Raw genomic sequence first — 16901 nt, 5'->3', positions numbered from 1 at the left:
TGAAGATTCAGTATTTCTGCTCTTAGAAGCATCACTTGTTTTTCTTTTGCCAACAAAAACAACAACAAAAAAACAAGAAAAATATTAATGTAAGTCAATACAGAAATTTGCTGTTTTATCATATCAGCTTGGAAAAAATGTCAGCCCAAAGTTCAAGTAACTTTGAAAGAATTCAGTCTCTCTGGTCTCCCATAGCTAACTCCATGACTTAGGGGATGGGGGGCCTGGTCGTCGCTGTTCCTTGCCTTACCGCCATGGTTCGGGATGGGGGTTGGGGCCTTCTGGTGCCTGGGTGGGGCGGGCTGGGGCGCTGCGGCCCTGTCCTGTGGGGGGGCTTCCTGGGGGAGGGGGGGTAGTAGCCTACCAACGGTACGAGACCTTGGAGGTTTGACTAGTCGGGGTCTCCGCTGAGGCAATCGGCGGTCACCCCGGTTGGTTGGCTGCCCCGGTCCCATCGAGGCATGACCAGAGCTCTTCCAGGGTGGCGCCTGGGGGCGGGGGCCTGGGCTTGCTCCGGGAGGGGGGGGGGGGGGGGGCGCTTTCTGGCTCCTCTCTGTCTGTGAGGGGTGGGTGGTGTGGGGCCTGGGGTGTCAGTGCCTCGAGGGATGGGACCCCTGGGCTGGGGGGACCTGGGCCCTCTGCTGGGGGGGGCACGGGGACAGCTGTTTGACCACCGGAGGACAGTCTATCAGCTGTCCCCGACTTACTCACTGTGCAAAGAGCCTGTAGGTGCTGTTCATGTGAAGTATGTGTTCCATGTTTGCAGCCTGACTGTTTGAAATGAGGAAATTAAACAGAGTGTAGTTGTTAAGGGATCCTACGGGAACCAATGTGTTGCCTGCACACCTGGTGCGTGCAGCAGCATTTGTGCAAGGTCAGTTAGGAGCCCGCACCTGCACCTTACTAATAACAACTACAGTGTGGCGTAAGGGCATCCATTGTCCAACAGCCTCACTCGTACGTCACAGGTGTGCCTTACAAATACTTAACAATAAACTTATTACACGCACGACAATGGTATGTTCCATTTTCATGACATCCCTTGAGGTGGCCATACAAGCCTGAAGGCAACTGTAAGACACACCTGTGCTCCATTTAAGATGCAGCTGCTTCTCTCTACGAACCTCCATGGACCCAGACAACCCAAAAACCCACGTGCAAAGGGCAACTTCACATATGGGTTTGTCCATTGCACATGACTGTTCTTTGTATTGCAAATACAACAAACCAGCATCTATTTTTAGGTTACGGGTTTAAAGGTTGTTGACAATGTTTACTAACTGTTTGGTTTTACTTCACCAAAATCTTGTGTGACATCGGGGATTATGAGGATAAAAATATAACCAAGCTGTCATACATTTGAAAATGGTAAAGTAAAAAGTGAGCTGAATGTTTAAAGGATGAACTCGCCTTGTCACGCACCCCCAACACAACGCACTATGGCCTAAAGCTGCCGTTTGTGTCCTCAGCTAATTCACTTCATCAGTAAAAACATCCCAATGAGATCACAAGTGAGTTGGTATTCAGTGTCTATGGTCATGTGCCCTCAAAGTGAACAAAAAGAGACATTTATACTAAAGCAGAGATGAAGCTCAGACTTCACACCTTTGCAAACAATCAGAAGATGCCCTCCACGACAGCTCCTCTCCTGCTGCACGAAAGCTATTTATTTTTAGTTGCTCGTTCAGGCGTGCAGAGAAACTAGAACTGTGACTCACATAACAGTTGTGTTCATGGCTGAATAAAAGTGGGTCAGTGAGCTTTCGCGGTATGTGAGGGCCAGAATGTGTGCATCCAGCTAAACTCTTCTAGTGGATCACCAACATGCGCTGCTCAGTCTCCAGCTTCAGTTTGGCTTTGATCATGATATAGTTATTTTCATGATGATCCAGGATCCCTTCAAAAAGAAATACAAATTGACATTGTCAGCTCAGAGACAAAGACTGCTCACAGAAATAAAAGTAAACTTTCATCTCGCATCAACGCAGCAGAAAGTAAAAATACATTGTTTTTTTTTTAAAAGGCCACAATTCTGTCTTGAGAACAACTTTCATCCAGAAATAGCTGTTTGCCATCAATTAAATGTAACATTGGCAAATTTGGAAGAATTTAAAAGATTGAAACAACAAGCTTGATGATTACCAACCATAACAGGAATATTGATTTCAATATTTTCAAAAAATGCCCTGAACAATCAGCCAGCATCAAAATCTGTTTTTTTTTTCAACATAATTTGCTGTGATCATCAAGTGAAAAAAAAAGTGGAACAATCGAAGAAGGTTCAGAAATGCTAACTTACCTGAAAACAAACCTGGATAAAACAACTATTGTCGAAAAGGATGTTAGATTTAACATCTTTCCAGGTCAACACGGATTCTTGTTCTGAAAAGCAGCAACGTTCAGAGACTCTTTCTGCTGTTTTTGGAAACTTTAGTTGACCAAGACATAAACCCTGTGTTGCTCATTCTGCTTTCTGAAAACAGTCAGGGCTGCTGCTATCCTTACAGTAAAACTTGAAAAGGCAGAGCCCTTTCAATGACAGTTTTATTAATGTCAGACTTTTTTATATGAGACTATGGTGTCCTCAAGAGACAACAAATCCACACACAATTAGGAGGAGGGTCTACTGTTGAAATTCAATCTAAATGGAAAGTTAAAAATAACAAGTTTTGTACTTGCATTTGTGTCACAAATCAGCTGAGCATAGAGGATGGGGCCTGCTGTGCAGATTTCTCAGGCTCTCCTGCCCTCCTGTGGCAGTTTAGGGGAGAGTAAGTTGTGCCAAGGGGCAAGTAGTGTTACCCCTCTTATTTACAAAACCACAGAAGAACAATGTGATTTGGCCACACAGTTTTTAAGAGGCATCCATTTCAATCATCCTCCAAAGAAGGGAGACATTAGGTTTGACAGGAAAGCACATTTTGGTTAAAAAAAAAACAACTTTTTGCCCTCCAAAGTAAAAATTCTATGAGCAAGGTTTTTTGATTGAAACACTTATAGATAACTGTAAAAACTGTTTATGGAGTTAGCATGATGCTAGCTTAAAAGGGCAGGGAGGTGTGGTTCAGGTAAGTTGTGCTATATTTGGATTTCACACCTTTTATGAAGTGTAGGTCTGAGATAAAACCCCTTCAGTTACTTTTGGTGGCATGTTAAAAAAAACTATAACAAGGCTTAGCCAGTCCAACCCACTTTGTAGAATTGAGTGGGAATTGTTTAGAAATGTTCAGGATAGAAAAATTGACCTACAAATTAAGAATTCTAAAAACCAACATATGTATGTATGCATTTATATTTAGGTATACCGGTAGGTTTGAGTATGTATTTAAGTGTGGATACATAATATACTTTTACTTTATGTCCTCCTTTTTCCATTTGTCTTTTTCCTTTTTTTTTCTTCATCTCTCAAGAATACAGTTTGTACTGCCTGAAAAAACAAAAGATTAAATTGTGTATTTTGGACTGAATTGAAACAAATATGAATAGATTTCTGCTCACGTTGATTAATTTAGTAAAACATGTCTTTCCCTCCTTTTTTTCAGTTGTCCACGGCAAACAAAAAGATAATAAAAAAAAACTATGCAGCTCAAAAACTGTGGCAGTTCTAATCAGTACTCTAATGTTTTGTTAATTTTTACAAGTAACCTCAAGATTTTTGTTACATTTCATAAAGTTCATCACAAAATAAATGAGGTGGCATGGAAAGCATATCTGTTATCCTGGACACTACAATCACATGGGAGCACTTTCCAGTGTTTCCATGTGTACTAGTCCCAGTGTCTAAGTAAGTGCAGAGTGCTGGTCTCAGGAAAGGTGTTTTCCGTAAAATGAAGCCAAAACATGTGTGAATAGTGGTGTGACTTACTGTGCTGACCCCTAAAGGGAGGAGCCAAAAGGACATCATTCCTATAACAGGAAAAAATGCAAATAGGACAAATGTTTTGTTTTTTTTTCTTCAAAAAACTAACTGCAGTAGAGCTAAAGCTACCTGAATGCTATCTACATAACGGCTTAACTAGCTAAGAAAAACTGTTGGAGCAATTTTAAAATAGAGGGTAATTGATAGCTTGGGATTCTCCTCTATCACATGTTTAGTGTTTTCATGAGATGAAGTAAAAGGAAAGTATGGCTCCATCCAGTTATCCTGCAATCATGAAAACAGGGCAGATGTCTGTTGTCCTTTGAGTCACATATCTCATAATAGCGCTTTTTTCAACTTGACCCCTATGATGGGGAGTCACACAGTAGAACCCTATCTAGTGCACAACAATCAACATTTCTCCATGAGACCTCCATCTTGGCTAGAAGCCTCCTTCATCTTCCACCTGAACAGAGAAGGCAAGAGCAGGAAATGAAGGTGGAGAGCTGTTGAATAACGTTTGCGGGGCGTCATCCTCTCTCAGAATGTCTTCTCTTCTCAGTCTTTGTCTCCCTGCTTGTCCTTCAGGGTGGCTGCGGTGGTGCTGAAAGGCTGACAGTGCTGAGTAGAAACGTGCACACACATATACACAGGCAAAGATTTGTATGGCTGCTCGGGAAGCAGGAACACTGATGTAAGCTGGCAGTTGTGGTCATTTTTAGTCTCAGACACCTATTTCACACATGATGGCACGAGTGTGGCAGCGCTGCTCCTCTGTTTACACCCAGCCTGTGAACATGAATTGTGTGAGTTAAGGGACAACATGAACATGTGAAGGAAATACGATTCACTCCAGTAGTTACTAAGTCCAGAACTCAATGTTGGTCATTGCTTACAAAACCAAACGAAAAAGCTAATAAATGAAGAACTGAAAAGCCAAAAAGCTTGTGTAAGTCACTGAAAGTTAACATCTTGTATGGCGTGGTTATGTTCATACAATAGAAAATATTGTTTTTTTGTATTTTCGAATTTTCTTTCGATTTAAATATGTTCGGCCAACAACAGGCAGGAGGTAACAAAGCCATATTGTGGAGCATCATGTTTATTTCAATGGAAGCATATGTGTCTCATATTTCAAAGTAAAAGTCTGTACTGGAAATGCTTTTTCATTTTTACAATAAAGTTGCCTTCGTTGACGGAAAATTAAAATCTTCTTCAATACCGCTCATTCTGTCACTTGATTGAAATGATAAAGAAAATAGTATTTGACATTTCCTTTTCAAAAAGATCTCAAGTAAATATGTAGCAAAGTTCAATTAGTAATATCTAATTTGGCAATTAAAATTGAACAAAGAAATGCTTTTTCCTTTTCACAATGTAACTGCATTAAGTGACTCAAAAATAAAATTAGAAATCAATTGTCCAAAATGCTTTTTCATTTTTCTATTTCAACAGCTCTCGTTCTGCGATGGAATTAACCCTTGTGCTATCTTAGATGACCCCACCCTTACATTGACGTGTTATCCCTACCATGACAAAGGTGGATATAGGTGGAAAGATTTCATGTAATCCATGGACACCAGTGAAGATCACCAATCATTGAAGAAAAAAAGTTTAGCGCACTCTAGTAGGTCTAGATGACCCAACTCCCAATGTTAAAGTGCCCAGGATAGCACAAGGGTTACAGCGAAAATGCAAGGGGGGGGGTTGCATTTTCGTTTCACATCCACCCTGCAAAAACTCTTGCATAAATCCTTTCTAGTCAGCAGTTCCAGGAGGGAGGCGGGGCTAAGACATCAGCTACTGGACTACAGTTTACTGGACGAAGTTGATACACTATTTCACAAAGAAAAAACTATTGGTGTTATTTTAAAACATGATATTATGTTGAATGCAAAGAGAGAGGATGTCACAAAATAACAAGCAGGAAACAAAACTGTTTTGAGTGACGCCAATTTCTAATCTGTCTTTGGTCTTAGCTTTTGGCATTTTCAACTGGTCTATGAAGTTTTTTATTGTTCCTCAAATAAGTTGTTTAATCTCTTTAGTACTGATAAAAAGCCCCCCTGCACCTAATATTAAATGAGGGCTGTCAGTCGGTCACCTGTGGTTTAAAACAGATGAGGAGACTGAAAATAATTGTTCTAATTTTTTTAAGAAAATGAAATTACATTAAGTAATTATAAAAGGTATAAACACATCTTTAATGTTATCTAGCCGTAAATCAAATCAAAACCTGCTGAGAAAACAAGGACAGATTTACTAAAGGGGGAGTAGTTTGACAGAAAGTCCAAATTTTTTCCTAATTCGGCCTCCAGGTGATTCATTTTTTTTAAGGAAATCATAACAAAAACAGCTTTAAAATATTATAATGTTATGGATTTACTAAAGGGGGAGTAGTTTGACAGAAAGTCCAAATTTTTTCCTAATTCGGCCTCCAGGTGATTCATTTTTTTTAAGGAAATCATAACAAAAACAGCTTTAAAATATTATAATGTTATGGATTTCTGTCATGATGTCATTCACAGTAAAGATGCAGCGCTTTAAAAGGGGGGCTTTTTTCAGCTAAACACCAGCTCTGTAATGTTAGAAATTGCTAGTGAAGTTTCATTCCCAGTGGATTCATGCCTGCTATTGTATTTAGAAATTACAGTTGTTAATGAATCACATGAATTAAGTTGTTGTATTTATCTGCCACGTCTTAAAGTCAGCTCCGTGAAAAAAATTGTCTGACTTTAAACCAGTTTGTGGTCACAAACTGGCGACAAACAGAACAGTTCTTTAGCAAAGCATCATAGAATCGCAGCATCATCGCATAATAGCTTTAGTGTGTAAAACCCAGCTGTCCTCAGATCAACACTTTTTATTAAACTCTCGGTATGCAGAAGAACCTCCTCTTTGTTCGTTGCCGTTTTCATGTCTGCTCATTGCGAGAGGCGGCCTGACCGTACTCGAAACGTTGGAAGCCCAATAGAGCAGAGAGCTGGAGGGGGAGGGGGGGTCTCGATTTTCCTAAAAATAGATAGTCTAAAACAACAAATTTTAATTTATCGATAAAATTGATTTATTATATTACCTTTGTTGGCAATGACAGCAATCAAACATTTTCTGTAAGTCTTCACAAGGTTTTCACAAAGTGTTGCTGGTATTTTGGCCCATTCCTCCAGGCAGATCTCCTCTAGAGCAGTGATGTTTTGCGGCTGTCGCTGGGCAACACGAACCTTTAACTCCCTCCAAAGATTTTCTATGGGGTTGAGACATGACAATTACTTACAAAGCCACCTGGGGAGTGTGTTTGGGATCGTTGTCATGCTGAAAGAGCCAGCAACATTTCATCCTCAATGCCCTTGCTGATGGAAGGACGGTTTTCACTCAAAATCTGATGGTCCATTGCCCCATTCATTATTTCCTTTACACAGATCAGTCGTCGTCTTGGTCCCTTTGCTGAAAAACAGTTGAAAAGCATGTTTCCACCCCCATACTTTACAGCAGGTATGGTGTTCTTTGGATGCAACTTAGCATTCTTTCTCCTTCAAACATGACAAGTACAGTTCTTGCCAAAAGGTTCTATTTTGGTTTCATCTGATCATAGGGCATTCTCCCAATCCTCTTCTGGATCATCCAAATGCTCTCTAGCAAACTTCAGATGGGCCTTCACATGTATTAGCTTTAGCAGGGGGACACGTCTGGCACTACAGGATTTGAGTCCCTGGCAGCGTAGTGTGTTTCTGATTACTTTGATCCCAGCTCTCTGCAGGTCATTCACTAGGTCCCCCCATGTGGTTCTGGGGATTTTTGCTCACCGTTCTTGTGATCATTTTGACCCCATGGGGCGAGATGTTTCAGATGGAGGGAGATTATCAGTGATCTTAAATGTCTTCCATTTCCTAATTATTGCTCCGACAGTTGATTAATTACCAAGCTGCTTCCATATTGCAGATTGAATCTGTCTGGTGCACAATTTTGTTTCCGCTGTCCTTAGACAGCTCTTTGGTATTGGCCATAGTGGAGTTTGGAGTGTGACTGAGGTTGTGGGCAAGTGTCTTTCATGTAGATAAGGAGTTAAAACAGGTGCCATTAATACAGATAAATAGTGGACAGTGGCGGTTCTACCCTGAATTACTCCCCGGGCGAGACCCTCCTCTGGCGCCCCCCCCCAATAGAGTCACTTTGTCCATTTATTGTAACTGAAAATACAGTGGGAAATATTTTATCAAACACAAATAAATAATCTAAAATAAATATTATAAACTACAAATCACACTAATAACACACTAGAATAAATGTAACTGAGGCACTAAGAACAGAAAACACTAACTAAACCTAACCTTTGTGGCCTTCCTGATGCAAGCTTGTCAATAACGTCATCATATGAAATCTGCTCCCCCCCTGAATGATTGATACTAACAACAGCAGGTTAGTGAGTTGCTCCTGAGACATTGGTGATCTCAGGTATGACTTGATCAACTGGAGTTTTGAAAAGCTAACAGCAGCAGCAGCAGCATCAGCAGCAGCAGCAGCAGCAGCAGCAGCAGCAGCAGCAGCATGCTACCATCACAGCTTATTTAACATTATGAACTAATATACAACAATAAAACACAACACAAACTTTGTGTTACAGCAGAGCAGACAGACACACGAATCATAACTAATGTTACAAGTTAAGGCAGAGCAAACATTTAAGAATAAATATCTTAAAAATGACGTTATTTGCAATATTTGGGCCTACTTCAGTTTTGGTCATGATAGACCAAACAAGAGATTTTTCTTCTGCAACGTTGTTGTTGTTGTAGGGCAGGTAGCATTCGAATTTAGAAAACGTGCATCTAGCTATGCGATAATACCCTTTTCTTTGTCTCTTTTCTCCTCTTCTTCTCTTTTCTTTCTAAATTGGGCACCAATTTTGACCTTTTTTGTCCATATTTCAGATGTTTTTGCATTTAGCATAAATGTCCTGACATAGGTATCAAGTCTGTCGACTAAACCAACTCTCATCTAAGTGAAGAATTTTTTTTGTTTTTCCATTTTTTATTTGGGCATTTCACACCAAAATAACCCAAAAAGCATGATTTTTTTATACCTTTTTATACCCGCAGCGCCCCCCCCCCCGTTCGTCAAACATTTCCAGAAGGAGCGCGTGCAGCTGCACCCAGGGGCGCCAATTCGCTACATGGCGGCGCAATTTTTATTTTTTCATCAAGCACTGAGCCGCGGCCCGCGACCGTTGCCCCCCTGGAAGAAGATCCAGCCAGATTTGCGCATGCGTTTTGCGCTCCGTGCTCACCTCTCAGCCTGCAACCTTCACCCCGCGCCCCCTCCCTTCTCCTTCTTCACCCCGCGCCCCCTCCCTTCTCCTTCTCACACACATTTGCGTCTACTTCTCAAAGACAGGAGGGAGCGCAGCTGCGGGGTGGGGGCTCCGCCAGGTTTCAGGCTGTTACAAACTCTGTGATATAAGTAAACCAATAGTGGTGCATAAAGTATTTTACAAGAGCTGAGCCGCTGGCGCCGCCCCTCCGTCATTTTTCCGCCCCGGGCGATCGCCCGTATGGCCCGTGCCTAAAACCGCTACTGATAGTGGAGGACAGAGGATCATCTTACAGAAAAAGTTACAGGTCTGTGAGAACCAGAAATCCTGCTTGTTTTTAGTTGAACACAGACTTATTTTCCAATTTGACAATGAATTCTTCAAAAATCAGACAATGTAATTTTCTGGATTTTTTTCTAATTTTTTCTCTCACAGTTGACGTATACCTGTGATGAAAATTAAAGGCCTCTCTTATCTTTTTAAGTGGGAGAACTTGCACAACTGGTGGCTGACTAAATACATTTTTGCCCCACTGTAGCAACAGACAAACGGTGCAACAGACTGGCACTGTTCAGAGTTCGCCCTTGCTTAACAGTAGATGTGATGGAACCAGCAACCCTGTTACCCCAAAAGGAATTTAACGGGTCCTGAAGATGAATGGATGGATGTAAAATTTAATTGTAAAATTTATAACTAGACAAAAAATGTTGCTTGACAAAGCTTGTAGTTGTTACATGCAAACTACATTCGGCGGGCCACAAGCTCCCTTCTCTGCTCCATTCTGTTGCATCCACTTGTAGACAAATCGATCCATATACCTCTTTGTTTTTCTCACCTGAGCTGTCATCTGGATCAAACCTGTATTGCTTGATATCTCCAATATTGCTTACTATTTTTGTTGCACCGGTAATGTTAGGTTAGGGTTGTGAAGGGCTATGAGCTAGTGGCAGAGAATACATAATGTGAAATGAGCGCAGGCTTACTCCACACACCAATGGTCCAACCCACAACTCATAGGTACATTTCTGATTAAATACTGCCACTCTTTAGAAACTATGTCCTAGAATACAACACAGGTTTTTGATCTAGGCTAAAAACGGCATTAGTGTAGTTAAAATACCTCTGGGAATGCTTTTAAAATAGGTCCAAAGATAAAAAAAACAAATACGTACATGGATCTAGTCGACTGCAAGTGGATGCATTAGAAGAGAGTAAAGCAGGAGGCTTGTGGCCGACCCAGCATCACAAATAATCTAATTTAAACAGCATTTTTTGTCTACTCCTGATTCACCACAATTTGAATAAAGGCAAATTCAGAAATGCAATTTGAGCATTATTTTCTTTATGTATTTGATTTGATTTTGATTTCAAATGGTTTATTTCAAGCAATCAAATAGGAATAATACACAAAAACAATAGTCATGGTAGTCATGGTTTTTCTTAGGGGCCATGGTCAGCTCTCTTTTTTTGTAGAAAATCAACTTTTTAAGTCATTTGAAGATAGTTGTATAGCCACCGTCAGCCACAAACATCCGTGCCGTAACCCAGAACCGGAATGTTTATATATGTCCTCCATCAACAGAGAAATGCCACAAGAACATGTTAAAAACATGAAATACTCAAATTTCTTCGCAGTGGGAAACAAGTTGTAAAAAAGGAAAATTCCATCCATCCATCTTCTTCCGCTCTTCGGGGACCGGTTTGCGGGGGCAGCAGTCTAAGCAAAGATGCCTAAACTTTGCTCGCTCCGGCCACTTCCTCCAGCTCCTCGTGGGGCTAGCCTGGGTCTTCTCCGGGACCTCCACCCAGTGAGACATGCCCGGATACCTCCCCAGGGAGGCTTCAAGGACTTTCTGGACTAGATGCCTGAGCCACCTAGACTGGCTCCTCTCAATTATTAATAATGATTTACTCATCTAAATTGATCAAAAGCAAATCAGTGCATCTCTAAATGATTACATAATATCTGAAAATAGTCCCAGTGGGAACTTCAAACGGAAGAGCAGAATCACTGCATGCTGTTACCAGGGTTGCGCATCAGGTTTTACATTGAGAACCAAAGAAAGATTTGAAAAGCCCTTAATGTTGTTTTCATACTTATGAGAATTCAGTGCAGTATGAATTCTGATTGAAGATGCAGCACTATTATTTAGCTAAAAAATATAAACCATTTCTCCTCATTTAGGAAAAAGATGCTTTTCCAAAATTTAGTTTGATAGTTTTAAATGTGTCCATTCAGCAGACTCACCAGCTGACAGTCTGCGGTCGCATAGATGCGGTGTGCTTGTAGCCCAAACACTTCCAGCAGAACTTTGAGTTTAAGCAGAGGTGACAGGGAGGCAGGACCATGACTGTGCGCCATGCCAACAGACCGAGCTGTGCATGGGGAGGATGAGGGGAATGTGGAGAGAGAGAGAAAGAGAGCATAAAAGTCAGCAAATAGACCTCAGGGAGAGAGAAAGGGAAAAAAGAGGGTGGCATGGCCCAGTTGAGAGGAGGTAGGTCTATACTTAGACATCAGCAAAGACTAAAGCCAGCAAGCCACAACCAATGTCAGGCTGCGTTGCCAGCATGTGCGGGCCCGCTCCAATCCAACAAGCAGGATCTACTCTAATGCCTGGTGTGGAACAGAATTGAGCTGGTTTTTGGATGGTTCTGAAGGGACCCTTCACTGAACTTGGTTTGCAATCCCTCTTCGTCACAGACTGAAGTTTGGTTGTTCTCTGTTTGGAGTGGTTTTACCTGGAACTACGGGAGGATTGGTGGTAGTTGTCCCAGAGCACAGATCAAACTGAATGAGGAAACATTCACATGGCCCCTTCTTTGGACCTGTCAGAGACAAACATGAGGACTAGCTTAAGAGAGATGGATAGAAGACTGGACTAAGTGAAGTCTGACTCAAAATAGTGGATCCTCTCCGGTTTTGGATTGGACAGTTGTCAGTCGGCATTTTCTTCAAAAACAATCAAAATTTTGGTTGATTGTCGAAGAACAGTAGTTATGCTGCATCCTGCACATTTGCCCACTGCACACATCCATGCACGTTTATAGCTGGACGGGCTATGCTGAGGGGGTCAGCAGTTGCTCCATCAGGCTACGAGTGGCACTTTCAGTGCTCTGTGGGGGTGGACTGCAGCGATGCTGAACCCCGCTGTATTTGGTTGGCAGTTTTGAGGAGTGTTTCCCCTCGACCATCTCCACAAACAACACTGATGATATCACCACGAAGGAGGGGCTCCAGGAGGTTGATACAGCGCCATCGCTTGTCCTGGGTAATTGCTTTCAATAGAACACACTTGTGCACATGCTGTTAAACCTTTTGACAGCATGGGTCTTTGTCACTTTCTGTTTTCACGTATGAAACATTTGATTTTTCATTTAAATGTCCAGTATTTCAAAAAAAGTAACCACAACTTTGAAAGAAAGCAACTATTTTAGGTTTTGGTTCAAAACCTTTACAGACACTGAGCTCATCTGTGAACAGAGTGGTATTTTCGTGTGTTTGTGAGCATGTGCAGGTGTGTAAGCAGAAGTGTGTGACGTTCTGGGCCTCCTTGATGTGCTATGTTATAATATGTGGAAATGCGAGGGGGGGATTTAGGGAGCAATAAACCTAGATGCTAGATAAACATGGACACACATTTTTGTGTATGTGTGGGTCTGCATGTGTGTGTGGGTGTGTGTGTGCGTGTGTATAGGTGTGTGTTGTGTGTAGGTGTGTACTTGTGTGCGCATTCACTTGTCTGTAAGCATACGTATGTGTGTATGGGTGTAAAGGATTGGTGTGTATTTGTGTGTGTGCATGTCTAAGATGATTCATTTCTGTGTGTTTGTGTGTGCTCATTTACATATTCGTTTGTGTGCTTTTGTATGGATTTATACTTCTTTATACTTTTGTGTATGTGTGTTTCCACATCTGTGTGTCTGTGTGTGTATACACATGTCTGTCTGTGTGTTTGTACATATGTATGTTTGTGTGTGCACATTTACATATCCATGTGTGAGCTTATGTCTGAATTTTCTGAATTTGTAGTTCTGTGCTCTAGTGCATGTGGGTTTCCACATACGTGTGTCTGTGTATGTATACACGTCTGTGAGTTTAAACACATGTATGTTGGGGTTTGCATGCATGAGTATGTACCTTCATCTTGTATGTATATTGTGTGTTATTCTTTCTTTTTAACCTGTCCTGTCCAACAGCTGAGCAAACAGATAAGAGCTAAATGCCTCTTGTGTTGGACATATTGCAACAGGGGGTCTTGAATCTTTTGACACACAATGTGTATATTTGCATAAGACCGTTTAGTATTTGAGGCTAAATTTTTATCTATATTGATGTTATTTGTATCATTTTTTTGTTGGACCAGACGGAATAGAAGAAGAGGGAGGAAGAGAGAGGGATGTTGAGTGATGGTGAAAATGGAGATCGATGATAACAGAATCATCTATCCTGTAGAATCAGTAAATTGTGATGTGCAGTTATTCCAAAAATAATTTGTTAGATCTTTACTTTTTTACATATTTGTTAACTGCACTCTAAAAAAAGCTGCTGTAAATATCATGGTTGAGTTCATTCATCTTTAACTTATTGGTTCAAAGTCAGGCCTCTGCGGGTTCCTGCTTAAGCCGATGTGATCTGATCAAAGTCATCAAGTTGGTTGTTGTTTGTAAGAACATGGAAAGCAAAAAAATGACTGCCAGCTGATTGGCTTCCTGTTGGGGAAAGTGCCTCCGCCCTGCTGCTGGTTCGAACTATTCATAGTTTGACAAACTCACCTCTGCGACTCGATTCGCTCTCCACATCCTGTCTTACAAACACACTTCCTCTTGTTTTCCAAACTGCCCAAGCCCACGCCACATCTTTATTCACATACAAATGGTTTTTGCAACAAATGTATTTCTTCCTTCACATTGTTTTGCCATTAAGGTTTGCATTTTTCACAAAAGCAGGTCTCCTTTTTTGACTTCTCTGCCACCCTTCAGAAAAGGGGGTTTGAGTTTAGGTGGAACTTGGCTTTGCTGGAGTACAAGTTGCAATTCTGGACAAATTAAGGAAAAAATTGCTACTCATATACAGTATAAAGAAGGTCTGTATGCTTTTAGTGCCATCACACAAAGTGGGATTTTCTGGACCTTTTTTTGTGCTGAGGTGGTGCAGGTCTGCATCGTGTGCCCTGTGATGGGAAATAAAGATCTATTTTTTATACAGAAGCTGAGCTGAACTTTGGTTCTCTAACACTCCAAACAAACATGCAACTAGTACTTGCCCAAGTGTCCACTGAACAGATCCAACACCTGATGTGGATAAAGAAATAACTTTTACTTTGCAGAAGTCAGATCTTGCATTCTAGTCCCCCCAAGGTGGAGCTGCTTGCCTCAACTAACAAATCCTGATTTGAATGGATGGCTGTCTCTCAGTGGGACTTTTTCCAGCTTAACTGCAAATTTTTGTCTTTAATTTGGATTCTTCTGATCTCTGTGCTCCGATTTATAATGTCTTGAAGTTGAATCAAGGACTTAAAGTCTTCTTTCTTTTACACCTTTCACCTCACATCCACATGGCATCAGTCTTCACTTGAATGAGGGGTTAAACATTTCCAAGGAAGAACCCCAGATGCCGTGATTCAACTTCAACACAACCTGGATGAATGAGAAGCTTCATTGACCATTTTATCATCCACTAAAAACTTTTCCAAACTCTCAGTCTGTGACTGGTCCAACCAGGAGAAACAGGTACAGATTGGACCTGTCTCTGTCTTCTGGTTTGTGTCACAAAAATTTGCACACACCTAGTATCAAGTGAAAATGAATTTTGGGAATGATGAATGACAACCCCCTCCCCCAAGACAATGATATCATGGCGAGCGTAACCGTTAAAAATTGAATGGGCTGAAAATCGCTTATGGAGCAAAAACAAAAAAAATATTTCGAAATACACAAACAACACCAAAACTAGTTTTGTAATTATTGTGCGTCAATTTTGTGGCAAAATGTGAGATTTGGTGATTTTCATGTTTTTCCACAATATTGGAAAATGACACTTTTATTCATGCGATTTTCACAAAGTTTCACAGACAAGCTGCCACAAGTTTCATTGACCTCTAACCTTGAGAAGAGGTTGCCATCTTAAATTTTTTTAAGAAAAAGCACCTTTAATACCAGCTCCAAACGAAAACTCGTCCTAGGAATTTTCATCAATTGTCTTGTAACTTCGTGAGCATCATTGTTAACCTAATGTGCAGAAAATGTTGAAATGTTGGAAGAAGTTGTAGATTTTAAATGCCGCGCACGTGGTGAGTTTGTAACTGTTGCCATATTAGCTAGCATGCACATTTTGTATCGGAATGTCGTGTCTAAAGCATGATTCCCTGGCTCAAGATGAACAAAAAGAAATGACACACTTAAACCATAAAAAAAAGTGTATGGGGCAAAAATCTCCAACGGGAGATTTGGGGATTTCATGTTTTCCCACAATATGGGAAAAGTAATTTTCACACAAATGTCGCTAGTTTGAGTCTACAACCCCCCAGGAGTTTTGTTGACCTTTGACCTCAGGAAGAGCCCGTCATCTTGAATTTAAAAAAATAAAAAACCTTTAGCACCAGCTACAAATCAAAGTTCGTCCTTGTGAAGCAATTGGGGAAAAACATTGCAATCAGAATTTTTCGTTTTTTTAACGGTGTGCACATGGTGAGCTTGCAAAAGTGGTGTTCTGCTGTTAAATTTTTTTAACGTATTACTCTGAAAGTTCAATGCATAAACTCCTGGTGAGAGTTAAACAAAATGATATAACATTCGATATGACTACATTAGGGATATGGGCGTGGTTAGCAAATACCCCCGTTGCTAAGGAAATCCAAATGTTTTTGCAGATTCTTTTAAAAGCGGCCAAAACATAAAACGGTTCCTGTGGAGATCAAACCAACAGATAAGCTGCCATTTTGAAAAAAATGTTGGTTTTACATCAATTTGTCACAAGCAGCTTTGACTAGCCTGGGTCATGTGGGCAGCGGAGGGCAAGCGCCAATAGAGATACTGACCAAGGTAGTGGTGGACGGTAAGGGCAATAGCGGGCAGCGAGAGCAGCGGTGGGTAGGGCCATAAAAACGCTGCTTGCTGCTTTAATTTATGTTTTTTTCAATAAACAACATAGCCTTAGTCACTTCTTTTCTTCTAGGTCCTGATTTGTCTTTCAGCAGGTTTCTCTATCCTCTTTGCCTAAAATAGTAAGACCTGGGAGCTTTCCATTATCTGTTGTTTATTTCTCAATGGAAGTCTATGGGATTTCGGCTTCTTGGAGCAAGATGGTACTTCCTGTTTGAAACATGAGGTGGGAGGGGTCACTCAGTCCAGTTTTCACAAACAGTCAATGACCGTAATGTACTGTGTACGGTGTACCATCACACCTGTTGGGTACTAACATAATACATGTAAGGATGGTGCATATTGAGATTGCAAATCGTGAGTAAGTACGGTAGTTTTTTACAGTTACAAACGAATAAAAAAATCATTACTAACTTCAGTCAGCAACCAGAAGTTGTCCTAAAAAAATTGACCAAACTAGAGGTGGATCATATCAAGCATGAATGTTTCTTAAGGATTATCTTATCCTCACTTTAGTAATCCTTAGAGAAACACCAGTTGTCAGCCATTTCTCGTTGGAAACTCTGGACTCTTTTGTCCATTGTTTATCACATTTTCCAGATTAGTTTTCAGGAGTCCAAATAAGTTCCT

At 40.9% G+C, this 16901-nt stretch overlaps 1 protein-coding gene across 6 annotated transcripts in view; it reads left to right on the top strand.

The window, feature by feature from the left end:
* LOC101173450 (rho GTPase-activating protein 23) overlaps positions 1-16901 on the top strand; it is a 62488-nt gene that overhangs the window by 22457 nt on the left and 23130 nt on the right. The window lies entirely within an intron of this gene.

The sequence above is a fragment of the Oryzias latipes genome, chromosome 19, assembly GCF_002234675.1.
Source record: "Oryzias latipes chromosome 19, ASM223467v1".
NCBI lineage: Eukaryota > Metazoa > Chordata > Actinopteri > Beloniformes > Adrianichthyidae > Oryzias > Oryzias latipes.
This window is presented reverse-complemented; position numbering and strand designations above follow the sequence as displayed.